General features: G+C 38.0%; 1 long non-coding RNA gene across 1 annotated transcript in view; it reads left to right on the forward strand.

The window, feature by feature from the left end:
• The window catches only part of LOC114027468, a 29,633-nt gene extending 12,563 nt beyond the window's left edge, over nt 1-17,070 (forward strand). The window contains exon 3 of the long non-coding RNA XR_003567262.1: nt 16,914-17,070. This is a non-coding gene — a long non-coding RNA (uncharacterized LOC114027468). The remainder of the gene's footprint in view (nt 1-16,913) is intronic.
• Nucleotides 17,071-17,461: the final 391 nt, after the last annotated feature.

Below are 17,461 nucleotides of genomic sequence, written 5' to 3' on the forward strand. Positions count from 1 at the left end.
TGGACCCTTTTGCCATTTGAGTTAGTCTATTTTTTAAGGTGTTATTTTCTTCAGTATTTTTTTGGGGTCTCCTTTAGTAAGCTGTTAACTTGTTTTAACTTGTAATTTTCTTGCATCACTCTCATTTCTCTTCCTAGTTTTTCCTCTACTTCTCTTACTTGCTTCTCAATATCCTTTTTGAGCTCTCCTATGGCCTGGGACTGATTCATATTTTTCTTGGAGGTTTTTGATGTAGAAGCTTTGACTGTGTTGTCTTCTTTTGGTTGTATATTTCGATCTTCTTTGTCACCAAAAAAAGATTCTATAGTCTGACTTCTTTTGCTCTGTTTGCTCATGATCCCAGTTTTAAACTCTTTGTTAAGGTAGGGGTCTGCTTCCAGTGTGGAGAATGTACTGTCCCAAGATTCAGGGGTTTTGTGCAGCTGTTTTCAGAGATACTTCTAGGGCCCTATAAATTTTCAGTTTGTCCAAGATGCTATGATCAAGGACAAGGTGTTTACTCCTTTCCTGACCTGGGCTCTGGTCTCTGAGTGACCACAAGCACTCTTTTTTGTCTTAGAACTGTGAGGAGGATTCCCTTTCCACCACCACCACAAGCTCCACCATGGTAGTGCTCCTCCTCACCCTAGGACCACTACCCACAACTGCGACCCAGATTCAAGCACGGGCAAAGCAAGAGAATCCTGCCTCAGCACCAGCAAAGAGATTCCTGCAATCCATTTCTGATCAGCCACTCAATTCCCCCTCAGTCTGTTGGCTGAGAACTCTGGAAGCAGCTTCTACCCCGGAGTTGCACTGGGACTGGGGCTTGACCAAGCTCCTCTCTCCCTGTAGTCAGACAGACTTTTCCTACTGACTTTCTAAGTTGTCTTTGGTGTTTATGGGTTGGGAAGTCTGGAAACCACCATAGCTCCCCTTGATTCAATCCCCTGAGGATTGCTTTAAGTTCACCTGGTCTTTGCCTGTGAGGCCCATGCTAAACTGCTCTTCTCTCCCAACCTGTGCAATAGACCTTTCCAATCAACCATTCAGGTTGTCTGAGGCTGGAATTTATTTCATTCTGTCTTTTTGTGGATTCTGCTGCTCTAGACTCTATTCATAGCCATTTTTTACAGGTATTTGGAGAAGTTTGGGGGAAAGCCCAAGCAAGTCACTGCTTTTACTCTGCCATCTTGGCTCTTCCCCCAATTATGGATAATTTTACAAGGAACTTTTCTTTCTCTTTTTGGGGGGATTAGGAGGAGAAAAAATAGATTTTTCTTAAATAAAAATTAAAACTTGGGGTTCATATGGACCCCAAGTTAAGAGTCATTGCAACTGGACTATAAGCTTCTTGGGGTCAGGGCCATGTGATTCTTCATTTTTGTATACCTATTGCCTAACTCAGTACCCTGTATATAAGGAGGTGCTTAATAAATATTTGTTGAGTTGCCTTGTTTGAATTAACAAGAAAATATTTGGTCACAAGATTCCACTGGACACTGTTCAGTGCTAGGAGAGGAGAATTCCACTGTTTTGTTCCAAGTAGCAAGGTCTACTTTCTATACTTAGATATGTGCCTGGCACATAATAAATGTTGTGTAAATGTTAGTTGTTGCTGTTTTTACCATTCTTGTGGCATGTTTCCATTGAACATTTTGGTCATACTGGGGTATCAGGTTTGAGCAGCGGAGGTTTTTATTTTTTCCACCATCATCTGCCTTTCCTATGACTGGTTGTATCCATTTTCATTGACTTTTAGTAAACTAGGGGCAGCTAGGTGGTGCAGTGGATTGAGCACTGGCCCTGGAGTCAGGAGGACCTGAGTTCAAATCCAATCTCAGAGAATTCACTTGACACTTACTAGCTGTGTGACCCTGGGTAAGTCACTTAACCCCAATTGCCTTGCCAAAAAAAAACAAAAACAAAAAACTCAAAAAACAAAACAAAACCAAAAAAACAAACAACAATACCTAATAATAACTGACACTTCTATATGTTTACACATATTTTTCTCACAATGACCTTGCATGATGTATGCTATGATTACCCCTGTTTCCAAAGGAGGAGATTGATGCTCAGAGAGGACAAAGTAACTTGACAAAGGCCATATACTTAGTAAGTATCTGAGGCCAATTTGAACCCCAGTCTTTCTGACTTCAATTCCAGTTTATCACTACACCACCCTTGTGATGGGATATTTTTAAGATGGGATCTGGTACCTTATAAATAGGCAAATCAAATTTATTAACTGCTGTCTGTCCCCTTTCCAACCTACAACTTCCACTGGTTGGCTTTTGCTTTAAGTCCTTAAAAACAAATTTTCTAGGCACATTGGCTACCTCTTCAATAAGCAGTGAAATAAAGATAAAAAGAGCTTAAAAAACTTGCTTACTTAGCAGTTAATAAGGAGTGGTCCATATTTAATCACAGCTCTCAACTTGGACTTTATGATTTAAACTTCGCTAATTGGCTTCTCAATTTTTGGCAGGCTCTTCTTCCTGACTATCTTTGAACCAGAGATCTAGCTTATCTTTGTAATTAGGCATTCAGCTTTGCTACAAATCTCCAACTGGGTGTGAGTCATTCAGCTGGTAAATCAAACAGTGTGTCAGGGAACAAATTAATCTCCCCTCCTCCCAAGTCACCCAAGTTGTACAACTTCTCTTCAACTTCTAAGAGTTGATTTTCCATCACCTTTGACACCTTCGTTTTTATAAATATAATTTGGGCATAAAAGTAATAGATCATTGAGGCTGGCTATGACTATGGATGGTTGTGGCGGACTCCTAATGCTGTTATTGGAAAAAGGCTGTGATTGAATGAATAATTTAGGTGGCTCTCCCAAAGTCATAAAATGTGTGTGACTCCACTACCAGAGCCTTTGCCAGAGGAACAAATTATGCTTATCCCTAAGCTTCAGCATCCTGGAAATGACAACATATTAAAATGCCATTCAATTCTTGAATTTGGAAAATGGACTAACATGTATTTTCTTACTAATCCTGTGCCTTCAATTAGTAGAATGCATAGGTTATCTTGCTAGAAAGACATAAAAGTCAATAAGAAAACACCTCCCCAGTTTTTGCTATTGATCCATTTTTAGAGAAACTTAACTAGCTCCTACTTCTTTAGCAAGGTTGACTCTCCTGTTACTGGAATGAAGTCACCTCACTCTCCTATCTTCTTGAAAGATCTCATTGGTGATTTTTGCTAAGTATGGATCAAAGTTAAACCTAGACCTGCTTCTTTTTCGAACCCACAGAGGAGATCCAAATCAGAGTCTAGGCAAGCAAAGTTCATTCACCAAGATGTGAAGTAAATAAACCAAAGGGTCAGCAGAATTTGAAAAAAGCTAGGAGTCAAAAGGCAGTGATGAACCTCAAGTCATCCATCAGCTTACATCTGTGACATGGAACTGGTAGATAAAGATCAAGGGTCAGCCTAGGTACCCTAAAAAGGAAACCGAGTTCAGAGGAGGACATGATGAACTTGCAATAAGATAGTTTTTCCTAGTTTTTTGGGAGAGTATAAGGCTCCCCTTTCAAACATAAAAAGTCACAGATCCACATATAATTAGAATCGTACCATTAGTTATCTGTCAATTGTGAAAGTACATTATGTCATAGCATACTATGAATCTGGTAGCACTTATAAATGAATTTTCATTTTATCATAGGATCTCAGATCAAAATTTGGAAGGAACTTTGGAAGGCTAGTCTCTACAAATTGACTTTCAAGGATGATGAAACTCAGGAATAAGTGATTACATGTAGTCCATCTCTCGCAATTTTATAGATAAGGAAACTGTGACATAGAAAAAGTTCAAGAGACAGTTTCTGGGTAATTAATCATTTTATTAATCATTTTATCATGCTGCAATAATTAAAAAAGGGGTCAATAGCACACTTGAATGCCAAAGACCCCTCATGGAACCCATTCAATGCTTATATGTTTTTGGAAAAGGAGATTATTCCTGAAGGTGGCAATCAATTTTGACTGGTTATCAATGAGAAGAATGAATATTATAATGAGAGGTGGACCTATTCTAATGAGGGGCTGGGGGACCGTGACTCCAATCATTCAGTCTTGACCAAAGAGACTTATCTATATCCATATCACCCCATCTAGGGTAATCTAAGCAAAAGGATCTACCTCCTCCCCTCCTTTCCTTCCCCCAGTCCCCCACCCAGACCCAAACCTGCCAGAGTGGAACACAATGGGCCAGAATTCACCTTAAATTAAATTCTTTGTGAGGTTCTCTATTTGGGTGGGGTCTCTCACCCAGGATCTAAAGGCATGTATCCTGGGGATTTAGATGATCTCATCTATCAACAATGCGCTTAAGAGACTGAATAACCTACAGACTTCTGAAAAAAAAAAACATGGTCCTAATTCAATAATTGATTATTAATATAAGAGAGAAAAAACCATTTCTCTCAAAATGGAGGTTCAGAGAGATCAAGTGACTTGCCTGAAGTTACATAGGTAGTAAGGCTTAGAGTCAAGATTTGACCATGTTCTCTAATGTCAGAGCCAGTGCTTTTCTGTTTGTTTTAAGCTGCCTCCATCTTAATCTAGCCAGGGCTTGTTTCTCTGACTAGATGGAACAATGACTAGAATGGCAGACTTGGAGTTCAAATCCTGCTTCAGACAGTTATTAGCTATGTGAACCTGGTCAAGTCACTTAACTTCTCTGTGTCTCAGTTTTCCTCATCTGTAAAATGGGGATAATACTATGATTTACCTCATAGTGTTTTTGTGAGGACCAAATGATATAAGATATAAAGTGTTTTGTAAACTTTAAGGCACTAACTATATAAATGCATGATGATGATGATGATGATATTGACAGTATCTCCAAATACTTGTAAATGCTTATACAGAATGTTTCCAAAGTCTTGTATAATCTTAAACCATTAAAGAAAAGATACTTTTAAATTAAATAATGCCATAAATATCTATATACAGTGTTTGGATTATTCAATCAAAAGAAGACATGTTTTCTTATTTGTATACTAAGACATTTAATGAGATGGTTGGTGCATATATGTATTCATAGATCCATTAAAATGACTTCCTGGACCTGCAGGGGTCTGGGGCCCACAGATGGGGAACCATTAAGTGCACTAGAAGCTTGGTGCATTTCTTTTAAACAACATTTGCCTGTATTTCTGACAAATGGGCTTCTGTACCTTCACTTGTACCAATTGGAATGAAAAAATCAGTCAGTGAGAAATATGGAATGAAAGAACCTTCTAGCACTCTTCATCATGCCCACCCTGACTCAAGACCATATTTATGTTTTCATTATTGGTTCATTAGTCATGTGTTTGACATTGTCATTTCAACTCTGTGTCAAGGTTACCTAGAAGTAGAAATACTCTTACCATGAAAGCTGTTTAAGGTAGCACCAAACCAAACATCTAGTCAATTTAGTGAAACAAATCAGCCATTCTAGCTCTTCAACCCATGTCTTGCACACAATAGACACATATTTATTAATTATGTTTGCTAATAAAAACAATCAGTCAAGTCAGGTATTTGGACACAACTTAGGAAGAGCACAAACTAACAATATGACAAGATGAGAAAATAGACAGATTGGACAAAAGAAGACACTCCTGTTAGCCTAAAGAAATTGACAATTCAAATTCAGTCAAACTACCTATCATAGCAGTGAAACAAATGGACGTTGTCCAGAGATAAGATGGAGGCTCAGTTAGATGTAGCCAGTCCATTAGTAAATTGAACTGAGAAGGGATCGAAGATTTAGAGCAGGGAGGGATAACAAAGAACATCCTCTCATTTTGCACAGAAGGAAACTGAGATAAAGCAAGTTGTCCAAGTTCACACAGCTGGAAAGTCATTAATGCTATGCTAGGCTGCATTCAGAAGAAGTTACATTTTCCCTGCTCAGAGCCCTTTTGGAGTACTGTTGTCAGTAGTGGGTAGCTATTTTTGCAAGGTCACAGACCACTGAGAAATCAGGTTGGTGAAAGGAACGGAGCTCATGTCATATGGAAACTTGTTGAAGGAATCAGGAATGTTTAGCCTGAGAAGATTTTTTTTGGGGGGGTAGGGCTTAGGGAAAGTGAAAGATTGATAGATGTCATTAAGAAATTGAAGACCTGCATGTGGAAGAGGGATTAGCCTTATTCTGCTTGGTGCCTTTCAAAAGGCATAACTGGAAAGGTGTGAAAAGGCAGATTTAAGTCTAATATGAGGAAGAACTTGCTAACAATTACAGAGGGTCTTAATCTGGGATCCATGAACTTTTGAAAAAAATATTTTTGATAACTGTATTTCAATAGAATTAATTTCCTCTGTAATCCTATGTATTTTATTTGATACATTTAATAATATTATTCTGAGAAAGGGTTCAGAGGTTTCATCAGACTGCCAAATGGGTTGCTGATATAAAAAAAAGAGGTTTGATTCCTGAATCAGGGCTTTCAAAAAGTAGTATGGGTTGCTAAGGGTGAGAACATATTTTCCTCCCTAGAAGTCTTAAAGCAGAGACTAGATGCATAAAGGATTCTTGGGAAAGAATGAGCTGACCTAGCCTTGGCTACTAAAGGGGTTTCATCTGCTAATCAAAACAGAATTCGTTGGAAAGAAGAAGATCCAGATCACGAAGGCACCTTTTGTGATTTAGTCTAAGCCACAAAACCTTCAGTGAAGTTTCCCCACAATTTCACATTTCAATCAGACCAATTGGGTGGAAAATCACCCAGTCTGGCAAGATTGCTAAGGGGAATGGGCCCATGCTCCATATGCTCCTCAGTCATTAACATCATTTGGCTCTGATAGTACAAGAGGAATAGCAGATTTTATTACCTGGGGTGCATTTGCTGACCCTGCAAATGAAAGGTGTGATCAGATTGCTTCCTCACTAGAAAATTACTCCCAGGTAGAAAATAAGGTGGCTCAAATGGATACATCTAGACATGTGTTAAGTAACAAAAATCCTAAGGCCATCTGTATTATGAAGCAATTTAAACTTTAAGAAAATATTAAGATTCCCACCCTCAAAAGGAAAAGTAAAAACTAAAGTCTTTCTTTAAAAAAAAAAAAGACGTTGACATTGTTAAGATAAATAAAGGTGCCACATATACCAAAATATTTATAACAGCACTTTTTTTGGTAGCAAACAACTGAAAATAAAATACATGTTCATCAATTGGGAAATGTCTAAATGTCATGGTACATGAATGTTATAAAAGAAACAACAAGTATGATAAATATAGAGAAGCATGGAAAGACCTTTGTGAACTGATGCAAGTGATGTAATGAGAACCAAATGATTAAATGGTGTAAATGGAAAGATCTACAGTCACAAAACAATAAAAAATGAATGCTACAAAATTACAGAAAGCAAGCTTGTTCCCAAAGAAGAAACATGAGAAGACACTTCCCCACCCCCATCCTATTCCTGTGCAGAGGTGATGGGGACAGGTACATGGGTGTGGAATATTGCATGTAATATCAGATTTTTTTTTCTGTATGTTAATGAGTTTTGCTGATTTTTTCTCTCTCTTGTTCTTTTTAAAAATATTGTTATAACAATGGCTCTGGAGGGGAGAAATTGCAGGGATACAGAGGGAAATCTAGGTGATATAAAAATATCAATAAGACATATTTTAAAGTGTCATTGGCATCCTTGGTTTATATGTCATCTTCCTTTCTTAGTATGTCTCTCTCTTTTCCCCTACTCACTTAGTCATCCCTTGTAAGAAAGAATAAAAATGGAAGAAAAAATAATTCAGCAAAACTAACTCATGTATCACCAACATAATTCTGATAATATATGCACGTATATAGTATATTCTACATTCTATACCTGTAGATCCTCACGTCTTCAGAGAATGGAGGGGAGGAATATTTTCTCATCTCTTCCCTGAGTACCAAATTTGATCATTACAAAGAATAGTCAAGGCATTTGAAGTAGCAGGTTTCCAAATGGATCAAAATCCTGTTTTCATAATTTTAGATATCTTAAGATTCAAAATTATTGAAGGCCAATTTAATTTTTCACTTGCCACTACAAGATGTCCAGATTTAGAGCTGGAAGGGACCTCTAATACAGGCCATCTAGTACAACCCCCTAATTTTACTGATGAGGAAACAGAACCCCTGGGATGTTGTGACTTGTCCAAGGTCATATAATTAGCAAATGTTGGAGATGGGATTTGAACTCATGTCCTCCAATTCCAAGGTTAATTTTCTTTCCACTAATGCTGTAAAGACTCTTAGGGATGGAAAGAACTTTAGAACTCATTTCTTCTAACTGCTTCCTATTAGAGATGAGGAATCTGTATCCTAGAGAGGCCATCTGTGTGATTTCCCAAAGGCCACAAAATAAGTTGGTATAAGCCAGGAGTGGGAGTCCAATTCTTTTCTAGTATACCAACCATAGGAAGCCTAGAACATCAAAGGTGATTTTCAGAAATCAGCAATAATGGTTCCCATTTATAAAACCTGTATGCTTCTTACATTGTGGCTAGAGTACAACTGACTTATGTAAGTGTGAAGCATCCAGGTGGTATAGTGATAGAATACTGGGACTCAGGATCAAGAAGAGCTGAATTTGAATCCTTCCCTCATCACTTACTAGCCATATGTCCCTGGGCAAGTTGTTTAACCTCTTTTAACCTCTTTTGTCATCTATAAAATGGGGATAACAATAGCATCTACTTCACAGGGATGTTGTGAATATCTAATGAAGTAATATATGCAAAATTCTTTGCAAAGCTCAAAACACTACATAAATGTTAGCTATTATTATTAATAATATTATTATTTTAAAAATCTGAAACCTGGTCCTGTGTATTCATATAGTTCCTTGCCTTGCAAGAATCCTCCCATAGTTTAGGAAAATGACATTGAAGGGATTTCATGTCTTCTTCACCCATGGTGATCCAAATTTAACACTGCCTATGGTGACACATTTCCCCAGTAGGATTGGTGATGTATTTAGGGATAGCATGGGTCTTGAGATATGTTTCTGTTCTGACCCTGTGAATATAATACCACTTTCATTGAAGTGGTTCCTCATTTCTTTTTTTACACAGCTTCCTATTGCAGGAAGGATTCTCCCCACAAATATGAGAGAATCACTGGACCCGGCCAGGGAGATAAGCAATTCAAATTGAATGACTATGGAACACCATCTGGAAATAGGATAGCAAAGTGTGGATGATAGAGGCTGATGAGTGTGCATCATGTCATCCTGACCTGGAATAGAAGTGACTGGATGCTGCCTGAATTTATCCCTCCTTTTGGGGAGAGCTAGCAGCTTGGTATTGAATGAATTACTTTCTGCACAGCAGGATGTTACCCCCTGCCGTCTCATTTGTAGGAGAACAAAGCCCAACACCGCAGATATACTTTCTACCTAGGTCACCAGAATGGGCTAAGTGCCATTGCTCACTGGTTAGGTTGGTCCCAATCAATTAGGCCATATTCCTACATAATCATGCAGGCATTGGAAGTACAAGAGAAGGGAAAGAATACAAGTGGGATTGTTGGTGCTATTGGTCTACGTAGATCATTCTTTTAATATTTCATTGAATAACTTCATTTAGGTGTAGTGTGGTATAGTGGATAGAGAGATGACTTGGTGGGAAGATGTGGGCTCAAGAGCTGCCACTAGTACATATTGGGTATGTAAGCTAAGATAAATTATTTAACTTAACAGGGCCTCCAGGCAACTTTCTAAGATTAGAAGTATCAGAGTATCAGTTGATATCCAAATTTGTTTTGTAAAATTTGGATTCAGTCAAAAGGCCACACTTAAAGATCTAGAAGGCCACCTGTGGCCTTGAGGCTGCAGGTTCCCGAACCGTGCCCTGTGCTAATGTGATGCCTAGACCAAATGTCACTCTTCCCCTCAGTCCCAACAACAGCAACAACAACAACAACAAAATTACGACAGTTTCAAGAGTTATAACTATGAGATAGAAAGATTATTTAGGGGTAGAGATGAAGAGTGGCAATGGGGAAGAATGGATGGGGAATATAATTGATGTCATTAAAAGTTTAAAAAGCTATAAGACAGAAGAGGAATTCATCAGAACTATTCTGGCCCCAGAGGGCAGAAATTCAACTAATAGGTGGAAATTAGAGAGGAGTTAGATTTTTGTTTCAATATGAGGGAAAACTTAATAAAAATTGTTGTTACATAGAAGTCAAATGAGCTGCCTTGGGGATGTAGTTACATCTTTTTTCTGTACAAATCATTTTTATTTTCAAGGTATTTTAATTAATGATATTAAACTATTTGAGGAAACTTGAAATTTAGCATGAAGAGGCAAATGATCAAGAGAAAACAATCTTTTCCATGACTGTTTTGGGGAATACTAGTTTGTTTGTTGTTGTTGTTGTTGTTGTTTTTGTGAATGATGAACATAAAATTACAGTTTTAATCCACTATGCCAGGCCTTGGATTCCTCCAATGATCCATCCTGTGTTGATGAAATGGATTTTACCTTTTTGAAGTAGGCACCTTTAATGCCTTTAGTGTTGTGGGATAAATTTAGCATTTGGAAAAGTAAAAGAACCAAAGCTATGATTATATCCAAAAAATATGCTGATTCAAAAGGTATGATGGATTCATTTGTGGAGACTGACTGGAAGACTTTCATTTCACTGTAAATTGCAGTGAAAACATTTCATTCTTTTTTTTTTTGAGGCAATTGGGGTTAAGTGACTTGCCCAGGGTCACACAGCTGGTAAGTGTCACATGTCTGAGGTCAGATTTGAAGTCAGGTCCTTCTGAATCCAGGGTCAGTCCTCTATCCACTGTGCCACCTAGCTGCCAGAATACATTTCATTCTTGACAGATATGACCTGCCAGACTCCTCAGAAAATGTCCCTAAAGTTCTTAAGATGGATGAAACCATGATCAATTCTATACTACTCGGAAACTAACGGTGGATTCTGCAGATAATCTAGCCCTTTTATGTCCTCCTATTTTTTTGCTTAGGCGGTCTTTGGAAATTGTTGACCAGCCCTTTCTACTAGATAATTCCTCTCCCCTTTGTATTAATGACACCTGTATTGGTTCTCCTTCCTTTCTAATTGCTTCCTCTTTATGTCCTTTACTGGTTTATCACTTTTTCTCACATCCTTATGTGGGTGTTACCCAAAGAGGTTTCTGTTCTTGTCTTTCTTCTCTTTTCTCTTTATACATTCTTGATGAACTCATTAGCATCTATGGCTTTTACTACCCTTTTTATACATATGATTTCCTGATTTAAATCTCCAGTGCTGACCTCTCATTAGAGCTTCAGACCTGTAGCTGTTCCAACTAGAAGTTCCAGTAGCCCTTCAAGGTCAGCATATCCCAAATCATCTCATCATTTAAGTGTGATCTTCCTTCTAACTTCTCTACACCTATGGTACCACTATTTTCTTTATTCCCTATGTTAATAATCTTGGAGTCTTCTATCCCTGAATATTATCAATCAATTCTAACTCCACAATATCTTTCTTAATGCTTCCAACTAATCTGCCACCATCTTAATACTGGCTCTCAGGACCAGGCATATAGACATGGCAGCTTCTTTAGAAGTCTTCCCATCTCTACTCCCCACCACTACCTCCCATCTATCTTGCAGAATAATATTTCATATGCATAGTTATGTCTTCAGTATCTCCCTACTGTCTCCTGAGTAAAGTCCAAATTCCTCAAGATTCTCCACAATCTGGTGCTACCCTACCTTTCCAACTTATACATATTCAAAACTCCAGCCAGAGCTCTTCTCCATATTTCTCTCTTCCTCCTGGACCCCAATTCTCACTGAATTCATACACCACAAAGCACTTTACATATATTATTTCAATTGATCCTCCTAACGGTCTTGGGAGGTAGGCTCTGTTATTATCTCCATTTTATAGATAAGGAGACTGAAGCTAATGGAGGTTAAGTGACTTACCCAGGGTCACTCAGCTAGCTAGTGCCTAAGGCAACATTCAAACTCAGGTATGGCAATCTTTCTCCTTAGATACCATGCGACGTTTTGTTATATACCTTTCTAATGCATTTATCATACAATATTGGATATTATCTCCATCTGAATTAACGTGTTTTCCTGGTTAGGCTGAAAGTTCCTTTTCTTATCTAAACCACATCCCAGCAGTACCTAGCTGAGTGCTTTGCACACCATATTGACTACATCTTGCTGTTGGTTCTCCTTATTATCAAAACCCTGGTGGAGTTAAAGAAAGGAAAAAGGGACACTCCCTCAAATTCAACAGTTGTACTTCGTGTTAGCAGCCTTGGTAAGAATGTTTGGATAAGGTGTTTTTTTTGGGGGGGGGAGGGAAGGGGGTAGGGTTACCTATGGATTTTCTTTATCTCAGCTCCTGATTAATTCAACACTCACTTACTAAGCAACTAGCATGTGCCATACACTGTGCCCATCCCATCAAGTGATGGAAATACAAAGACAAAAATCCCTGACCTTAGGGAGTTTACAGGCTACTGGATTAACAATTGACCATGTTTCAAAGTTGTTTGTCTTCCTAAGATTACATATGTTGTTCTCTTGGTCTCTCTTCTTATTCTTTCCTTGAAAAATAATTCTAATTCCTTTAATCTCCCATCAAATCTTTCATTTGAGAACTTTCTTAGTAGTTTATGGTTTTCTTTGGAGGCACCTGAAGGCCCAGAACTATGTACATCTGAAGATTTCACCTGTGTGATGCACCTTTATACTCTGAGCTTCAGTTTCTTCATTTGTGAAATGAGGGAATTTGATGCACTGACCTCTAAGGTCCCTTCCAGTTCCAAATCAAGGCTCCTGTGAGATGCTGTGATCTTGGTCCTATGTATGAGATGAAGACAAAAAGAAAAACACTCACATTTTGAAGCTGATAAAACTGGTCATAAAAGCTGCCACAAGATGTCCCCACAGTCCAAGAAAATTCATTTGAAAGAAAGTCAGGAGGATATTTTCCTTGTATTTGATTTTCATGGAGGTGAAGTTTATTGAGGTCCCTGTTTGGAAAAGCATCTTTTCATGGCTAAGGTATTAGGGTCTTTATAGCCAATTCCAGGGATAATCTGAAAACTTGAACTGAAGGAATAATAACTGACATTTTTATATTCTGTAAGGTTTGCTTAAGTGCATTTCATAAATCATCTCTTTGACCTTCCCAAGAATTCTGCAAATTTTTTAGGTATTGAATGTATTATTCCCATTTTATGAATGAGGAAACTGAGGCTACAAGCTAATAAGTTCAGGATAAGGAATTTGAACCATCTTCCAACTAACTTAAAATCCAAGACTCTATCAGCTAAGACACACTCCCTCTCTAAGAAACATTTATTATGTGTCTGCTATGTGTAAGACACTGGAACACTTACATGAGACTTTGTCTACCTTATCTAATTTAAGCCTCTCTGTACAAGTATTTTTTCCTTTTTTTAATATTAATTTATTTTTAGTTTTTAACATGCATTTTCATAAACTTTTTAGTTTTAAATTTTCTCCCCCTCCATCCATCCTCCCTTCCAAGATGGTGTGCAATCTGATATAGGCTTTACATATTCATTCCTATTAAACATATTTTCACATTAGTCATGTAGATAGATACAAGTATTACTGTACCCACTTTAGAGACAAGGCAGTGGAAGCTTGGAAAATGACTTGCTCAAGATCATACACATCTAGAAAGTTTCAGAGGTGGTGTTTGAACCCATACCTTCCTTATTCTACATGGCCTGTCATACTGTCACACTATCTGGAACAACCCAAAATTCTAAGAATATGTTTAACTTGAATTCATTTGCTAAACAAGCATTTATGAAGTACTTAATGTATACAGAGCACTATCTTAGGTACTGAGGGAAATATGTAAGTTTAGATAAGACATGTTCCTTGCCCTCATGGACTTGTTAGGGGGATAAGATACAAACACAGATTAAGTGCCCTTTTACTTAGGCTCTCACGACATGAAGGAAATATCTTTTGGTAGTATTTTCTCACTTTCTTGGCCTGTAGCCTCTACCCAAGAAACCTGAGAAAATGTATATTGAGACCAACACACTCTCTCCTTACAAAAATAGTTCACAGTAAAAAAATAAAAATAAAAAAATAAAAAAACAAAAAAACAACAGCAACTTTTACTGAAAGACAAAATAGAGTCCTTGGAACATTAATGAAAATAGTTGGATGAATAAGCATCTCCCAATAAACATTTCCTGAAGATCTACATAAACCAGTCTTAAATACGCAGGGCCCTCTCTGTGTTTCTCGCAGCTGATGTCTCCTGGTGCTGCCCAACTCATTGTTCCTAGCAGGTAATGTCAGACATAGCTTTTCTTCTCAGTTCTTGTAGTTCTTCCTTGTCCCCAGAAGGTGTCAGCAGACATTACTCTCTGTCCCTTCTGCACTCTCTTGGCTGCAGGGGCTGTCTTCTGACCACACAAGGCCCCAAAGCCTCTGTTGATGTAAGACTCTGTCACTGGGTTCACTTTCCACCACTGTGGAAGGAAACTGAGTTTTCCCTGTTTATAACTGTCATAGATCTTAAAAGTTAGAAAGGAGCAAAGAGGCCATCTAATCCATCCCCCACCCCCATGGTGTATAGATGAAGAAACCGAGGCTGAGATAGACTAATTTGTTAAGATCCCTTAAGTAACAAGCAGCAGAGGCAAAATCTAAACCAAGTTTCTCTGAATCCAGGGTCAGGACTCTTTTCCCCTACACTGAAGGAGATGGAGGGCTCCTAGAATCACAGTGCCAGTGCTATTGTACCAGTCCAACAATTTAATGACATCTCCGGATCTCAGGTTCCTTTCTACATTTCTAAGTTCCTTGAGGTCACTGGCTGTTTCTCATATTTGTATCCCCAGGTCTTACCATAGTACCTGGCATGTAGGATATATGTCTTCTTTCCTTCCTCTTTCCCTCTCTCCCTTCTTTCCTTCTTTCCTTCCTCCTTTCCTTTTTCCTCCCTCCCTTCCTTTTTTCTTCCTTCCTTCCTTCTTTCCTTCCTTCCTCCCTCCCTTCCTTCCTTCCTTTCTTCCTTTTTTCCTCCCTCCCTCCCTCCCTTCCTTTCTTTCTTTCATGCATGGTCACATAGATAGTAAATATTTCAGAGCCAGGCATACTGATTCCTGCTTGTGAGGCAGCTATGAGTTGTCTGTAATAAGGATAACTTGAATAGAACTAATCCTACTCCCCAAAGTACATAAATTAAAACCAATACAACCCTGTTTAGGTGATAATTCTAAGGGTCATTTTTTGTGATTCCTCTTTCTGGTATGACCAGGAAACTCCACTCACATTTCCTTAATCAAAACTTTAAAGGGGTATTCTGAGGTACTGTGTTTTCTGGTCAGAGGTGCTAAGAGAAATTGCAAAAAGGAATTGAACATCTCTGAGCCTCAGTTTTTGCATTTGCAAGGATAAAACATATCTGCACTATTCACTGCCATCAGCCATTTTCCTGCCACACTGCCTTGGTGCTTTCCTATCTAGACTTCCAACTCCTGCCCTGGGGCAGGATTGGGGCCGTCCTGATTGTTAATCATATCTAGGTGGACCCAGCCATACACCGCTTTGCCCCTACCATCTTCCTGTCATGCTTCTGTCAAACCATTTTCTGCCTTTGGCTCTGATAATAGTAATCAAATCACTACTACCATGACTCTGGAAAGGACATATCAATTAACTTCAATTGGCTCCACTCACCATCCCAATGACTTCCCAAACCAAAACACCATTTCATGGTAACCATCTCTTATAAATGTTCTCTTCTCCATTAAAATGTAAGTTCCCAGAGGCCACAGACTGTCTCTCTTTTATATTTTTATCACCAGATCTTACCATAATGCCTAGTACATATGAGGGATGTCTTCCTTCCTTCTTTCTTTTCTTCCTTCTTTCTTTCCTTCTTTCCTTCCTTCCTTCCTTTACTCCTTCCTTTCTTCCTCCCTCTTTCTTTCTTTCCTTTCTTCCTTCTTTTTCTTTCTTTCCTATCTCACATGGTTGTTTTGAGAAAAGTGCTTTGCAAGTTACTCTTCTGCCACTTATTTTCCTTGAAAAACTGAGCTTTGGAATGTAACATTATTATATGTGGAAGAAATTATGTTACTGAAGGTATTGGCAAAGGGAATTTTTGTTCTAAGGTGAATGACTTTACCTCATATAAGGCTGGCCCCAACAGGTATTCCAGTACCAGCACACTATTGCTGCAGAAACATTTTCTCCTGGAAGAAGATCTCACAATCAGCCTCCAATGTGGTACATGCTGCCCAAAAGGGAACATGAGTGTGTTAAAGGGACTGAAAAGCTCAAAAGATAAATTGAAAATGCTTATGATCTCTTTGAGCTAGAACCCAAACAACAGGGGATAACTTTTAACAAATTCATTAACCAGATTCTTATTACAAAGGATAATCTTTTAATTTAAGAAAGATCTACCAGGAATAGCACCAAATAGAAAGAGTTGACTGGGCCTTGGGTTGTATCTGCTTTAAAATGGAAACATAGCAAAATACAGTAATTTTTGTGATGTATGAACATGCTTTTAAAAATTTTGCTTATGGTACAAAAAGCTTTAAGAAAGGTAAAACCTCTTAAACAAAGACCCTAATTATTTTTTTCTAATTGTTTTTAATCGCTCTAGAATTTGGCTTGTACTTGCTCCTGGGAGGATGGATAGGGGTTATAGTTACATGCTTAATATATTTTCTCTCTGGTAATTATAAAATAGTAGCAATAGCACTAGAGGAAAGCCTGTAATCCCTGATCCTGGGGGAGGCTGAGACTGGTAGGTCAGAGAACAGAAGTAGGATATAAGCTGAGTGGGTATCCTCACAAAGTCTAACACAATAAGGTAAGCCCCTGGGAGTAGAGAGCTACCATGCTGCTTAAAGAGAAGAGAACTAATCTAATTTATTTTTTTAAAAAATGGAATAGGTTAAAGCTTTCAAACTATGAGTGACCTGACCTGGAGAACCCATTCTCCTCCTTAAACCACCCCCCTGCCTCCCCAAAAGAGAATGAGATACCTTGAGACTTAGAACTAAATTCCAACTGGATTCCAACCTTGGCTCTGCCAGATACTAACTACGTGATTCAGGTAAGTCATTTAACCTTTCTGTACTTCAGTGTCCTCTGTAAAATGAATATAATAATATTTGTATTTGTATTATATATAATAGATAGTAGATAATATTTGTATTATCTACTCCCAATAGAGTTGTTATAAAGAAATGGCATTATAAACCTTAAAACACTATAAATGTATATTCTAATTATTATTATTATTATTATTATTATTATTGTTTTAGTTTCCAATTACAAGAGAAACAAAACTCTAACAATCAAATATCAATCAAAGGATGAAAATGGAGATTCCAGTGCATTCCCATCAATTTTTAATAACTTGCTTTTTAGTAAAAACTTGGAAATATGCTTACAAGCCATGAAAAGTTGGTGTTATGATGTACCATTGAAAATATGCA

This window comes from Vombatus ursinus, unplaced genomic scaffold (genome assembly GCF_900497805.2).
Source record: "Vombatus ursinus unplaced genomic scaffold, bare-nosed wombat genome assembly UNPS02014861.1, whole genome shotgun sequence".
NCBI lineage: Eukaryota > Metazoa > Chordata > Mammalia > Diprotodontia > Vombatidae > Vombatus > Vombatus ursinus.